General features: G+C 41.1%; 1 protein-coding gene across 48 annotated transcripts in view; it reads right to left on the bottom strand.

The window, feature by feature from the left end:
* The window catches only part of ZBTB20 (zinc finger and BTB domain containing 20), a 660,688-nt gene that overhangs the window by 478,352 nt on the left and 168,018 nt on the right, over positions 1-14,318 (bottom strand). For 38 of the 48 annotated variants that reach the window (XM_065587258.1, XM_065587254.1, XM_065587191.1 and 35 more), the window contains exon 3: positions 11,528-11,649. The exons of the other annotated variants lie outside the window; for them this stretch is intronic. The gene's annotated coding sequence lies outside the window, so the exon portion shown is untranslated. The remainder of the gene's footprint in view (positions 1-11,527; positions 11,650-14,318) is intronic. 48 annotated transcript variants of the gene reach the window in all.

Here is a 14,318-nt window from a genome sequence, read left to right as displayed (position 1 = left end):
TACAAAAAACAGAAAGTCCATCACGTGGCATCATGTTGACAAGCACAAGGATCACCCTCAGGAAAGGAACCTTTAGATTCCCGTGCACAGGTCTCTGGCCCTTGAGCTAACAGAGTAATTGACATCCCCTGGACCAACACGAGACACATACTTCACTAGTGTGTTTCAGAGATATCTGATGACAGCAGAGGAATGGTGAGACTCAGGAATCTTGGGTTCCATTTCAGACTCTGGAGAGGAGTGTGCTCTAGTGCAGTGGTTCTCAACCTGTGGTTCCCGGACCCACTCTCAGGGGTCCACGAAAGACATACTGAGAACTCACTGGACGGAATACAGACATTAGATTTCCAAATGGGTCCGCACCGCAAATGAAAAAAGGTTGAGAACCACTGCTCTAATGGACACAGAGTCTTCTCCCCATTCCATTCCCTCCTACCCAAAGCTTGACCCCTTCTGACCCATAACTTTCCAAAGTGTCCCTGTCCCAGTCTTGTCTCTTCCCCATTCCTGGCTCCATGTCCCAATCTCTCTCATTGCCAACCAAATCTCAGTCTCCACGCCTCAGGTTTCTCATCTCGGTATCCCTATCTAGCCAGTCCCAGTTCCCCTGTTCTTGTCCCAACTCCTTGACTCTAGTCTCCTTGCATACACAATCCCAGTTTCCCTGTCCCCAGCTCCTTGTCCAGTCTGTCTCTCTCTTCCCCAAATCCCTCACTGCCTTCTAGTCCTCCCTCCCCAGGCTGCTCATCCAGTCTCCATCTCACTCTCACCCCTTCCCTCCTCTTTGCTACAGTCTTTGCTTAGTTAGACCCATTTCTCTCCTCTTATGCCAGCTCCTTTTCAGAACTGTCTCCCCTCCTCTCAGCCCCTATTTCCTCCCCACACTGGTTTCTAGTCCCAGTCTCCTTATCCAGCCAGTACCAGTCTTCCCCCTCCCTCTAGGTCCTCATCTGATCTCAGTGTTATTCTCAGTCAAGGAGGTTCCCAACCCTGCCCCCCTTTTCATCACTGGCTCCCAGTCACCCTTCCCCAACCCTGGCTCCCATTCCCAGTCTCCTTGCCCAGCTACTATTAGTTCCAGTTTTGATCGCACCCTCAAGCAATGAGGATGAAATCTTCAGAGAATTTAGCTGTTAAACTCTAAGAAGTCTCTACTGAACATATGCAAGCCATGATTCTTCAAAGACTTACAATTTGGTCAAATTTGGGTGGATTTTCATGAGGTCATAAAAGCCACATCCCTGACTCAAAGGCCACCCCCTGCCAAATGCTAAGTGTGGCATTACACCCCATATTCTTCATAGTAATATTATTACGATATGATTATGGCATAACTATGATGTATTTTATGCAAGATAGGCCATGTACGATATCATTGAAAAGGTTATGATTCACTGAATATGATTATCCTATTTGTATGGATCTATCGTTTTGGTATCTGAAACTAGGAATATTGTCTATGCATCTACTACAAATGTGTTTACACCTGGGGAACGCCCACTAGGCAGAATGTAATCAGTCTAAGTGGCCGGCTGGGAACAAGTCAAAGGACCATTAGGGAGAACAATAGATCTTAGAAGAAGCTAATCTCCCACTGGGGAACCTTCCTGGAGAGTCTTCCTGAGGATGCTACAAACAGCCTGTGACTCATGGCTGCTATGACACTATGGGTTCATCTGACCAAGTCACCTGGAACTGGACTCCAGCTTGGAATACCAATGTTTTTCCACTGACCGGGTGTGGGAACCAAGAGGAAAGACAAACGGTTCCTGCCATATGCAAAAGCTATTTAAGGTGGGGTGGGAGTGGTGACATCATCATGGTTCTTCACTGACTCCCTGCCCAAGAAGGCTGCTGGAAAGACCTGAGGAACAAGGACTGGACTGGGGGAGAAGGGCTGAAAGGAATACCTGGGTTTTAAGCTGCAAGCAAGTGCAGTTTGCCCTCAAGAATCTCTGCAAACTGTCTAAATCAACAATTAGCCCTAAGATGCTGGCAGTAGCAACATATGAAGAAAGAGAGTATTTGACTTTAAAGGAGAGAGAAAACTGCTAAACCATCACCACAGCAGAGCGGAGAGGGGGGTCTCTGTCCCCATGAATTTTGGTGTGCGTAATGACTTCAGTCCTTTTACTTCAAGGGGAAACATACGTCATCCTCATCACCACTGAATAACCCGAGAGCCCCCAGACCTGTTTCCTAATTAGACAAAAGGCTAAACTAACTTGATTCCTACCAGATAAATCCTATGTGGCTTTTCTTGCATATCCACTTGCATTAATTTGAGCAGGGTACAGCATGTCCCGCTTGACTAAAATGCCTGCTACAGCAGCCCCTCTGTTCCTCCACAAACACAAAGACTAATTCACTGCACTGAAGGAAGAAAAAACCTGTTCATCTGGTCATGTTCATAAAAAAGTCTTACCCTGAGCATACACCCAAAACTGCACCACTGCTGCTAATGTATATATTACAAACATATACAGGTCTGGGATTTACAGTCAACAAATAGCAATACAAACAACCACTAGGGAATGTATAAACACTCGGAGGAGCATAAACGCTCAGCCTGGCTGCACCACACACAGGGTGTTTATTTATCTCAGTTGCATACGATCAATGGGAGAAGACATTCAAAACAACTTTTTAAACAAAGTGTCACTTTGTGTTAGTTTATGCCAGTGGGGCTTCTTCCAACTATTTGTGTCATAATAAGATGTGTATGTGTTAAGATATTTTTCTTCTTCTTTTACTCCTGTCATGGCAACTGGGTATGAGAGAACAGAAGAGGAAAAAGGCTGCTAGTGTAATCCAGTTACTGATCTAACATTCACAATCTCCCCAGCCCAAAAGGACGTGTACATTCTTACCCTGAATGCATGTTAGTAACTTACAATTGCTAGTCTGAGCACCTACAGTTTTTTCTTCATTAATCCCCTATTGCGGCCCAATCCCATGTGGGCCACTGAGCACACACAGCTCTTGCCGAGGTGAATGGCAATTGAGGGTGCTTTGCACCTCTAAATAAATACACCCTCAAGGAAATCTAAAAGCACTTTTGCAATGCTGACACTCTGCTCCTGAGACTTAAAAGATCCCAGCTCAGACCAGAACCTACTTCTCAAACCACAGGAGGCCTAGGATTCTTTGTTTATGCTTCCTTAACTATTTCTAACCCCTTAGGCCAGTACCAAGCTAACTGAGTTTTATTCCTCTTAAATTTTTTTGGAAGAATTTACCTAATCTGTTTGTGTGTTTTTATTATGAATTATAAACTTCCTTCAGAATTGCAGTAATGACACTTAACACTTATAACTGCCTACAATACATTGCACTTATATACTTCATTTCATCCAAGGATATCAAAGTGCTTGAGAAACAATGAGTTAAGCCTCCTCCATTCCCACTCCCTCCTCCCTTCCCATGAAGTCAGTCAGAATCACTATCCCTATTCTACAGATGGGGAAACTGAGGTAAAAAGAGAGGATGTGACTTGTCCAAGGTCACAGAAAGGGTCCATGTCAGACACACGTCTCCTGGCTTCTAGTCCCCTACCTGAGTCAGAAGAGCAACCTTCTGAACTAGTGGAATGCAACAGATGTCATGATCATGTCTCAGAAGGGTTTAGATTTTAGACTGTAATGTGCAGACATGGCAGTACATGGATTATACTAATGGTGTCAAAGTACACAGCAACGCTTAGGTTAGCGGTGGTGAAGACCACTCATAATATAACAAAACCTTTAACTATTTTCTTTATAAGAATCAAAGACTAATTTGTAAAGATCTGAGTGAAAACTAGGGATACAGCTAAAATATAACCCTATCTTTCAAACTCCCTCCCTTTTCATACAGCATATACAGCCAATTAACAATGGAAAGGTAATCAGATAATTCAGTATATATGGCCACCATTCTTCCTAAAGTACAGCACCCAAGTGAGCATCTGTCTCCTCTGAAGCTGCATGATGCCAATGGCTTCACAAGAGCAAATCAGGATTTTTTTTTTCTATTGTGGTTGACTACACACTCTCCCATTGTGTCTCATCAAAGAGCTGATGAGGGAGGAGTGGAGTGCATATAGTCTCCAACGCTTGGGAAAATCCAGCTGCCTGTAAATCTAAGCGAAGGTTAAACCTTTGTGACATGCTATATATGGGATTCAAAGACAGTAGTGAACCGAGACGGCTGTTTCCTGACCAGCTCGACTTTACTTGAAGAGCCTCCAGCACTTACTATATCTATCCTAGGTGCCCAGTTATCCCATCAGCATTAGATTTTTCTATTCACCAGTGACTGGAATATGTTTAATTGCTGTAGAAATCCAATGTCACTAGATTAAGCATTTGCTAAATACCATGGGAAAATCCATCCAGAATTAGGAGGTGGTTTTTTTGGCAGGGGAGAGTTTTGCCCATAAGTAGATGCTGAAATCCAAATTTGAAGGGCCACTGTTTCACAGACCAAGTGTCTCAGTTTAATCATTCATAAAGATGCAAGCTAATTCCTTATCTAACTTCTATGCTAGGCTGGCTGCTTTGTCTCATGCAAACAGTGTGTACACAATTCCGTCAATGTCATTACCAATATTTATGCTTGGCGGCTATAATATTGCTGTTTTCTGTGTATCAATATGTTTAACATACAATTCCCACTAGGGGTTATGTAATCTCTAAAGCACAGTAATATAAATATTATTGAAAAGAAAGTCATTGTGTGTGAAGTTGCTATAATTGCTCATTTAATGCAGGTAATACAAAAACCACCTGAAGCAAGAGGCCAACCAGAAACCCAAACAAGCATTCTGGTGACCATGATATGAAGTCAATTCTGATAGCTTCTTGGACTAGGAAGAAAGTTTGTTTCCATCTCTGAAAAACATTTGCTATCTGCACAGGATGCTGAGTGCACCTATCTAGTTCTGGACAACTAGCAGGCCTCCTGGGGCAACAATTAGTATCACATCAGATCACAGTAACCATGCATCTATAGCATGCTGACAAGTTCAGTGGATTCATTTCACACCCACCGAACATAGATTTGCTTGCACAGATGAGTTATGCAGGATGGAAGTAAACATTCCTGGTTACTAGAATCCTCCCACCAGTTGTAGTCTATTTTGAGTTGGCTAGTAAAAGTCATTGTATTTTGGTTGGTTTTGCTTTGCAGCAGTCTTCTCCAGGACCACTTTACAATTTAAACATTAGAATAGTGGGGAAATATTTTAATTCACTTAGTGCCAACCGACTTATATAGTTGAAGGACGCTCAAGTACATGGTTCTTCGGGGGTGGGAGGGAGAGGGGGAGTGTTAAGGGATATTACTCAGCAAAAGTGACATAGGATGTGCAAGTAAGTACCAAAACTACTGCTAACAAATACAACAATGGCAGAATACATGTAGTCAGCCTGTGGAATTCACTTCCACAAACTCACAAGGACAAAATCAGGCTTGGTGCAAGTAGGTATGACTCCACTGCAGCAGCACCTAGATATTACAGTGACCAGTGTTCTAAAAGGGACTGAGCTAAGTCCCACTGAAGTCCATGAGTCTCTTTCCATTATCTTCAGTGGGCCCTGAATACTTAAAACAATGGAATAATGAAAATTTATATTTCAGGCCATTTGTTCATTGCTACTGGGGTCAGGAAGGAATTCTTCCCTTCATATACCGTATTTGCACAAGTGGGTGAGTGCAATAAGGGCTTTTTCACTTTCCTCTGCAACATCAAGCATAGGCCTCTTTCGGAGTCAGGATACAAGACCTGATGTAACATTAGTCTAATATGGTATAGTGATTCTTATGCTCCTAAGGCTAGAACAGCAGTTTTCATGGAGGAAATGTACATGTGAGTGAGAAAGAAATAGAATGCATACATGTAAATGTAAGCCCACCCACTGGTCAGCAGACCCTTCTCTCTTCATGTGAAGATTGTTTCCTTAAGATGGTAATAGTTCCGCTGACTGATGTTCACTAGCTATCAAGAAGGCAACACACATTCTTTTTCAAATATTAGTTTCAGCTACAAATTACTGATGTTACTGCCTGTCCTGAATGTACTTGATAATCTGGCACTACTCCTAATAAGCAGCCATTTACAATAGTTAATTTCAAGCATAACTTCCTGTGTATTGCTGCCTACTAAATTCAAGTACTGAATTTATTACAATCTAGTAATTTTTTGTTTTAATGATTCCAGAGTATCTTCAAGGCATTTCCCAAAACATGACAGAAGCAAGTACTCTCCACTCTGGGTGTGCCATTTCCTAGACAAACAGTAAAAAATAATTCCTATTCCCCACATGCCAGCAGTAAACTGTATTCAGATAAAAGATACTGAGCAGAAATTAGTTAATCATCAACCACCACAAAATGGACAAGTTGGACCAACAATAAATTGTGAGAACCAGCAAAGAGCTTACTGGTTCATAAAAAATTCTGCTTTACCCAAAATGTGTAACTAGCATGTGATTAGAACAGGAGTACTTGTGGCACCTTAGAGACTAACCTTAGTCTCTAAGGTGCCACAAGTACTCCTGTTCTTTTTGCGGATACAGACTAACACGGCTGCTACTCTGAAACCTAGCATGTGATTGCAGACTAAGAAGGGCAGCATGGAGTAAGATCCCTTGTTAAGACTTGCCTGAAGAATGTCTACTTGTGGATAGGTTACTTAATGAAATTCATTGTGAGCGCTCATCTGATAATCTCCTAACACAAATTTATCTTTGTTGATCATATATTATGTTCCCTCTACCTCCCAAGATTCATTATCTGCATTCTGAGTGCAAGTGCTCCAAAGATGGTTCTCTTTGTTAGATTAGGGCAGACTTCCTTAATATTTTCAGCCTTCTTGATTATACACCCCTCCCCATCAAGTGGCAGCCACTTGGACTCCAACCCTCCAACGAAAATTTGCCTGACAAGATTGCCTCACGTGTGACACCTGCTACAGTACCTCTCTCAAGCTATACTTGAACAAAAAAACTTCAGAAACAGACTTCAAAGAGAAACTACAGAACTAAAATTCATTTGCAAATTTAACACCGTTAATTTGGGCTTCAATAGGGACTGGGAGTGGCTGGCTCACTACAAAAGCAGCTTTGCCTCTCCTGGAATTGGCACCTCTTCATCAATTACTGGGAGTGGACTACATCCACCCTGATCGAATTGGCCCTACCAACACTGGTTCTCCACTTGTGAGGTAACTCCCTTCTCTTCATGGGTCAGTATAATAATGCCTACATCTGTAATTTTCACTCCAATAATCTGAAGAAGTGGGTTTTTTACCCACGAAAGCATATGCCCAAATAAATCTGTTAGTCTTTAAGGTGCCACCGGACTCCTTGTTGTTCTCTCGACTGTGTTTGTCCAAGTCACTTCACTCAAAGTCTAACAATGACTGTCCAACACCAGGCAGTATGAAAAACAAAAAATCTGCCTTGCTGTGAGAGAAGACATTACCTTTCCAGAACCACCATCATCAGGGCTCTTTCCTTCCTTCTTTATTTTTTAATGGAGGCGAAACCCCACGTCATCTCACCTACTCCTCTCTTAATAAGGAATGACTGCCGTGACTACCCCCATCTAGGAGCGCCATTCGCCACCAGCACCTCTGCTCTCCTCATGTGCTTAGAGAACAACTGATTAGCTCTTTGCATAATTAACCTGATTAGCACTGTGCATAATCAAACTGATTAGCACTTTGCATAATTAAAAAGAAATAATAATAATAATAACAATAATAAGCACTAGGTAATATCAAAAGCCGTTAGTCCCACAGTCTGTTTGTTAGTGCCAGGATTAGTTTAGTGCAGCATATTTTATTCCATATTTTTATATATATATATATATAAATAAATAAAACCTCAAACTCCTGATATTCTCAATTATTTTCAGAACACTGAGAAAAATACTGGTTATTCCATAACTGTCCACTACAGGGTTTCCTGCATCTTTTTCTGAAGTAGCTGATCATATCCATTGTTGGAGGATACTTGAATAGATGACCCACTGGTCTGATTCAGTATAGTATCTCTATTACATTCCTATGTTACCAAGTCTGTATATCTAGCTTTCTATCTTAGGTAGTTATATGTTCTCCATTATCATAGTATCTGAGTACCTCACAACTTTACTGTTTTTGCCCTCACAACATTGCTGCGAGGTAGGAAAGTGCTATTATCCCATTTCTGTAGATGGGGAACTGTGGCACAGAGTGGCTAAATGACTTACCCAAGGTCACACAGGAAGTCTGTGGTGGAGCCAGGTCTTCCAAGTCCCAAGCTAGTACCCCAACCACTGGACAATCCTTCTTCTCCCATTGGACCATTTTCATTTCCTGTATGGACTGGTTACCTAAGCAATTTACCTCCCACAAACATGTTTTGGGGAGAAAGGAAAGCATGGCCCTGAGTGCAGCCATGTGAAATAGCTTCGGTTTCTGTTCCAATTCAAATCCTCTGATTTTCATTTTGGGTTTGCACAAACCCTCAAAACTCTATAGAATCTGTTAAATTTTGACTGGTTTGATTCAAAACTGTGTGAAACCATGTACTTTTCCATGATTTCTGCCTAAATCTTAAACAGGCCCAAATCCCCTGGGATATAGAATGCTAGATGCCCTAGAACATTTACAAAAGTATCCCCACAGTTCTAGTACTGAGACTTTCCCTCATGAAATAAATTAAGGGAAAACTATGGGAGAAGGGAGCAATAAAAGGGAACCTTACAGTAATTAAATAAAAATATATTTCCCAGCCATGGAGGCCTTTCTATTACCATAAGAAAAGGAACCCAAATGAACAGTGAGTGATCTCCAGAGCCAGTCACCCATTTCTAAAGTTGTTTAGTTTCAGAAGAAAAGTGTTGTTGCAGAGATTATTCAAGTCCAAATGTTCCTGGGGAAGGTAGTTCCAGTAATTCTGGGAAGGAGGCCAATCCCTTTGGCTTTATATGTAAATATTTGAAAAACATTATTTTTATATACATATATTTTATACACATATATGTCTTTACATTTCCAGCCTTGCAAAACTGCTATGAAAAAATGTACCACTTCAAGCACAAATATCTACTAGCCAGAACCACGATAAATGACAAAAAAAAAATAATAATAATGCTCTCCCACCTGTTAAGTTAGGTGCCTTAGGCTACGTCCTCACTGCGGGGGGGAGGGGTCGATTTAATATACACAAATTCAGCTACGCGAATAACGTAGCTGAATTTGACGTATTGGAGCCGACTTACCCCGCTGTGAGGACGGCGGCAAATCGACCTCCGCGGCTCCCCCGTCGACGGTGCTTACTCCTACCTCTGCTGGTGGAGTACAAGCGTCAATTCGGGGATCGAATGTCGCATCCCGACGAGATGCGATAATTAGATCCCCAAGAGATTGATTTCTACCCACCAATTCAGGCGGGTAGTGTAGACGTAGCCTTAGACACAAAGGCTCCAACTCTAAAAGCTGTTCTGCTCCTTGGGTTTCAATGATATGCAGGTCAGAGGAAGCTACAGAAACCTCTATAAATGATGAGAAATAGCCTTTCTATTCCTAATCTAGGCATGAACGTAAGGTCCATTACTTCAGAACTTTCTAGGTCTAAACAAACTTTGTGTGTTCTATCCACAAGATGGTAATCTCCCACTTTCAATGGTATAAAGCGTCCATTTCCTAGGATTTTAGGACACTGAGATATCAGACTTAAAAACTGTGACTTTTTTATCTACCGAAAAATCACTGGCCCAATATTGAATCTTGTGCATCCTACAAGCAGTGGTAATTTAGTGGGAAATTCTACATTTGAGGGAGAGAAGAGAAACATTTCTGTGGGAGGCTGATTTTAATTAATTAATTAAATGGTGGACGCTTGAAGCTGCTTGGGAGTTGGGACACTGGAATAAATCCTTAGAAGATAGACAGATTAGTGGGGAGAGTGCAGGAGAGACAGTCAAAAGTGGATGATAAATAAATTAATCCATGCCTCTGGAACTTATCACATGGCTATCACCTGTACATATGTGGTACACAGAAACATACATGAATAATTATATTTATTCCCCCCCCTCCCCGACATACATACACACTTAAATCATTTCATAAATATATACATAGAGAGCTTGATGAAATTCTTGGACAAATAGTTTATTAGAAGAAAAATGCAGTTTCAGTCTAACTAAAACTATATATGAATTTGAGATTAATATTTTTGGCCATTCACAAAATGGCCAGAAGAGAAGGAAGTGGCATCACAGCCCACCTGCCTTTATAAGCTTTAGCTCAATGTTTTGGTCACTCATCTGGGATGTGGGAGATGCAGGTTCAAATCACAGCAGTGGAATTGAGCTGAAACAGACTTTCTAAATTCACCAAAAATTCCAACAAATTTCAGATTCGGTTTGACCTGAACCAATTATTTTTTTCGGAACTGCCACTGATCTGAAACATCAATTATTCACCCAGCTCTATATATACCCACATATATATACACACACACAAATATGTATATTTTAATCTGTACCCACATATATATATCCTACGTGGAGGTGATGTAAATATTTCACAAATATATTATATATAATGCTATTTCTGTTAAATATTTATATCACTGCCACATGTAGGGATATTTGTATGTTTTAACATATACACACATAAAATGTGTAAATTTGTACATATGTGTAATCTCGGTCTGTCTCGCTCTCTCTCTCTCTCTCTCACACACACACACACTCACAAACACACTCACAAATACACACACACACTCAAAAATGGAAAGACCAAGAGTAGGCCAGACCTTTAATAAAATATTTTAATTTTTTTTTTAGAAATCTTCACCCAAAGTTTGAGGGGTTTCTTTTCTTTTCTTGCTATCTTACATTTTCTACTGCAAAATACACCTGCTTTCTTTTCTTTTCTTCCCCCCCAAACTAAATATTTCTTCCATCTAATGACTCTCTTTATTAGACAGCATCTAATTTGCATACATTTACATACAATTTAACTGCTAGCTTGTGAGAACAAAGAAATGGCTCTGTATTATACTGAAGGACAATACTCAGAAAAGGAAGGTATAAAAACCAGCTAGCTCAGTGGCTGTGTATTCCCTTTGTTTCAGAAATACCAAGATTTTTAAACACACCACTTAAAGGGTGAAAAAGACTATTTCATCAAACAATGAAAAAAGATACAGTGCAGCTCCCTTTTAACACATTTTCTCTCTGGCCTGGTTAATGGGATATAAGGGTCCAATATTTCTTTGCTTTCCACTGTTTCCTTTATAGAATCTGATGGATTTATTTCTGTCACATATTTTAGTTCATATTTTATTCTTATAACAATCTACATTGAAGCTCAGCTCCAATGCTAATTCAGTACCACCTTTTCCTTAGAGTCAGACTGGGATATGACCAAATGATCTTTGATGGGCATCAAGTACTCTGCCCTCAATGCCCAGCACTAATAGATTTTATAAAAAGGCTGCCAGGAGTTTACCCTACGGCAACAAGTATAGAGATAATGGAAACTTACCATGTAGCTGACTGGGAATCAACAGAAAGGGAAGCAGGGCTGAGCTCCACTTGTGAGAACAGGGAGGGACTGTGGTCAGAGTAAATGCAGGAAGTAAAGGAGAAGTCAAGCCCTCTAGTTCCCTAGAAGAAGAGGAGGAAAGAATTTTAAGACCTCATATAAGGGAAGTCTTTAGAGAAAGAATATGGAGACTCCTGTCCATATCCCACCCAAACACAATATACACCATCCAAGGCATTCCCTCCAAATCTTCACAATGGAAAGTCCAGTTACACAGATTGGTTCAATTCCAATCCATATGTAAATGTCACTAAAGACCCTTATTAAAGGAGGGGGGAAAGTACATGGCTAGAGGTGTACTGATCACCCCAATGTCCCCTCGGGTGTGTTCAGCCCTTTGAGAAGCCCAGGTATGCAACCCGTTTTGCAGTTTGTTACTGCATTATGTCATAGCTGTTGGCTTTATTTCCTAACTCACTCCGGCTCTCCTGCCTTTGACCTCTTCTCTTTGCTCAATGGTGAAATTCTAGAATTTTACATTTTAAAAAGAGCATGGCATGTGGTCACGGATTAGGAAAAAAAAATCTCTAGTCATTTTGGGGCAAGTCAATGATCACAAGGGCCTGATGCTACAGAAATGTGCTACCAGGCGTAGCACTTTCTAGTGTGAGTAGATCCATTAAAGTCAATGGGATGGGACTACTCATGGTAAGGAACATTATGGCCAGTAGTAATTGTTTCCAAATCAGGCCCAAGATTTGAAATCCTCATTGATCATTTGGGCTGCTCAGTTTCTCCTAGCCATATGTGACAGAGTACAGAAGCTTTACGTGATTAACATGACGAAAGGGGATCACTCCCTGGTCAGACCTTGCACAGGTGTATGGTGCAGGTACTAACAACAAGGCAGGTCTGAGGACTGAAGGCCCAAATCAGGATCTCAGAGAGCACACAGGAATTCTTTTTGTTCTGATTATCCCTTGCTGTGCCTCACTGGAGCTCTAGGCACATTACAAAATATTTACATATATAAACCTTTAATTAGTGCTCATTGCAATTTTTCAAAAAATTGAAAAATCTGATTTTTAAAAGAATTCAAATGGGGGGAATTTGCCGCCCCCCCCCCCCACATAGCTATTTTTAATATATTTTCCAATCAGCTCTGCTTTAAATATAGATATATCTCAACCAAACCTAATCCGCCTTATCCCCCCCAAAAACCACCCTTAAAAAGCAGTCTTTGCATCCTTTCCCCTCTCCTGCTTGAGAAAACATGTGAGCCTTGCAGTGTGTCCTGAAGTTTACCAAAAGCTGAGAATTTTGCCAGACGCTGGGAATGGGCAACAAGGAATGGATCACTTGATGATTATTTGTTCTGTTCATTCCCTCTGAGGCACTTGGCACTAGCCACTGTCGGAAGACAGGATACTAGGCTAGACGGACCTTTGGTTTTACCCAGTATGGCCGTTGTTATGTTCTTAAAACCTGGTTGTGGCAGAGCAAGGGAAGAAGGAAGTTCCAAAGCTAAGGATCCCTTATAGATCATACCATATTTGCAGCCCCCTATTGTTAAAACCTTTGGGTTGTTAGTTTGAGTGTCTTGGAGGGTTGTGGCTGCCATGGTATCACCCAGGAAGAAAGGATCCTATGAGGTAGTTGGGATCCAAGTTATTTAGGGTTTTATAGGTCAAAGTCAACTCCTTAAACTTCAACTGAAAATCAGATGACAGGCCGTACAGCTCAAGAAGAAGAAATGCAATATGCTTTTGATGAGACATTCCAGTTAAAAGGCGCACTACCACAATTGCCACATAACACGCTGAATTAGCCTCAAGTAACGTGCAATACAATAATCCTATCTTGAGATGATAAAACACAAAGTCCCAAAATGAAAGGATGCAACCCTCTTGCCAAGAGCAAATGATAAAAGTCATGCTTAGCAACCACTTCTACCGGAACATCCAGAATCACCCGAATACCATCAAAACCCTCGGGAAATGCACTTAGAAACAAACAGCAGGAAAATGTCAGATATTATACAGTTATAATACTGAGTACTTGCTTTGGCTAGTTCCCCAACCGTATACGCATTACCTCTTGGAGCGAGTGTCAGCTAGCTAGCCCTCTTACACGCCACCATCTCTGTTGAACACTGAGCAAGTCACCCCACAATGCTGGTAAAAGTGAAAGGGATGGGGAAAACAACACTGGATATCAACTGCATCCAAAAAACAATGCAACCCAAACCTTCTCACTAATCCTTTTATTTGCCCCATATACATGTAAAAAAATAGGGATGACAAAATAAAACCCCACAAACCTTCCATGAGAATGCCCTCAGGGAAAATAAGCAATCATCCAACACTACTCCCTGGGATCTCTCAGAAAAAAAAAAACAGTTTCTCATGAGCTACCCCACCAACACAGCGGCCACAGATGAATCACCATCAGTGGTACAGAAGGCAGCTGACAGAGCTAAAAGAATCAATACGGACACCTCATCTTCATCTATTTTCAGCAGAAGATCAACAACCAACATGACCAAAGTCATTGCTATACTACTTCACAACTAAATCAGTTCTAACAGAGTCAAAAAGACCAGAGGACTCTAGATACTTTACGGTACCACTGAAGTTGTTTCACCATAATTTCCTAAATAATCTCCCTTCAAGGGACTGGAGTAGATGACCTATTAAGGTCCCTTCCAGTCCTACATTTCTATAATTTCTATGACGCAAAGGTAGTTTGGATACCTTGTTTGGGAAGTGCAACATTAACTCTGCATTTCTTG

This window comes from Chrysemys picta, chromosome 1 (genome assembly GCF_011386835.1).
Source record: "Chrysemys picta bellii isolate R12L10 chromosome 1, ASM1138683v2, whole genome shotgun sequence".
NCBI classification, from domain to species: domain Eukaryota; kingdom Metazoa; phylum Chordata; order Testudines; family Emydidae; genus Chrysemys; species Chrysemys picta.
This window is presented reverse-complemented; position numbering and strand designations above follow the sequence as displayed.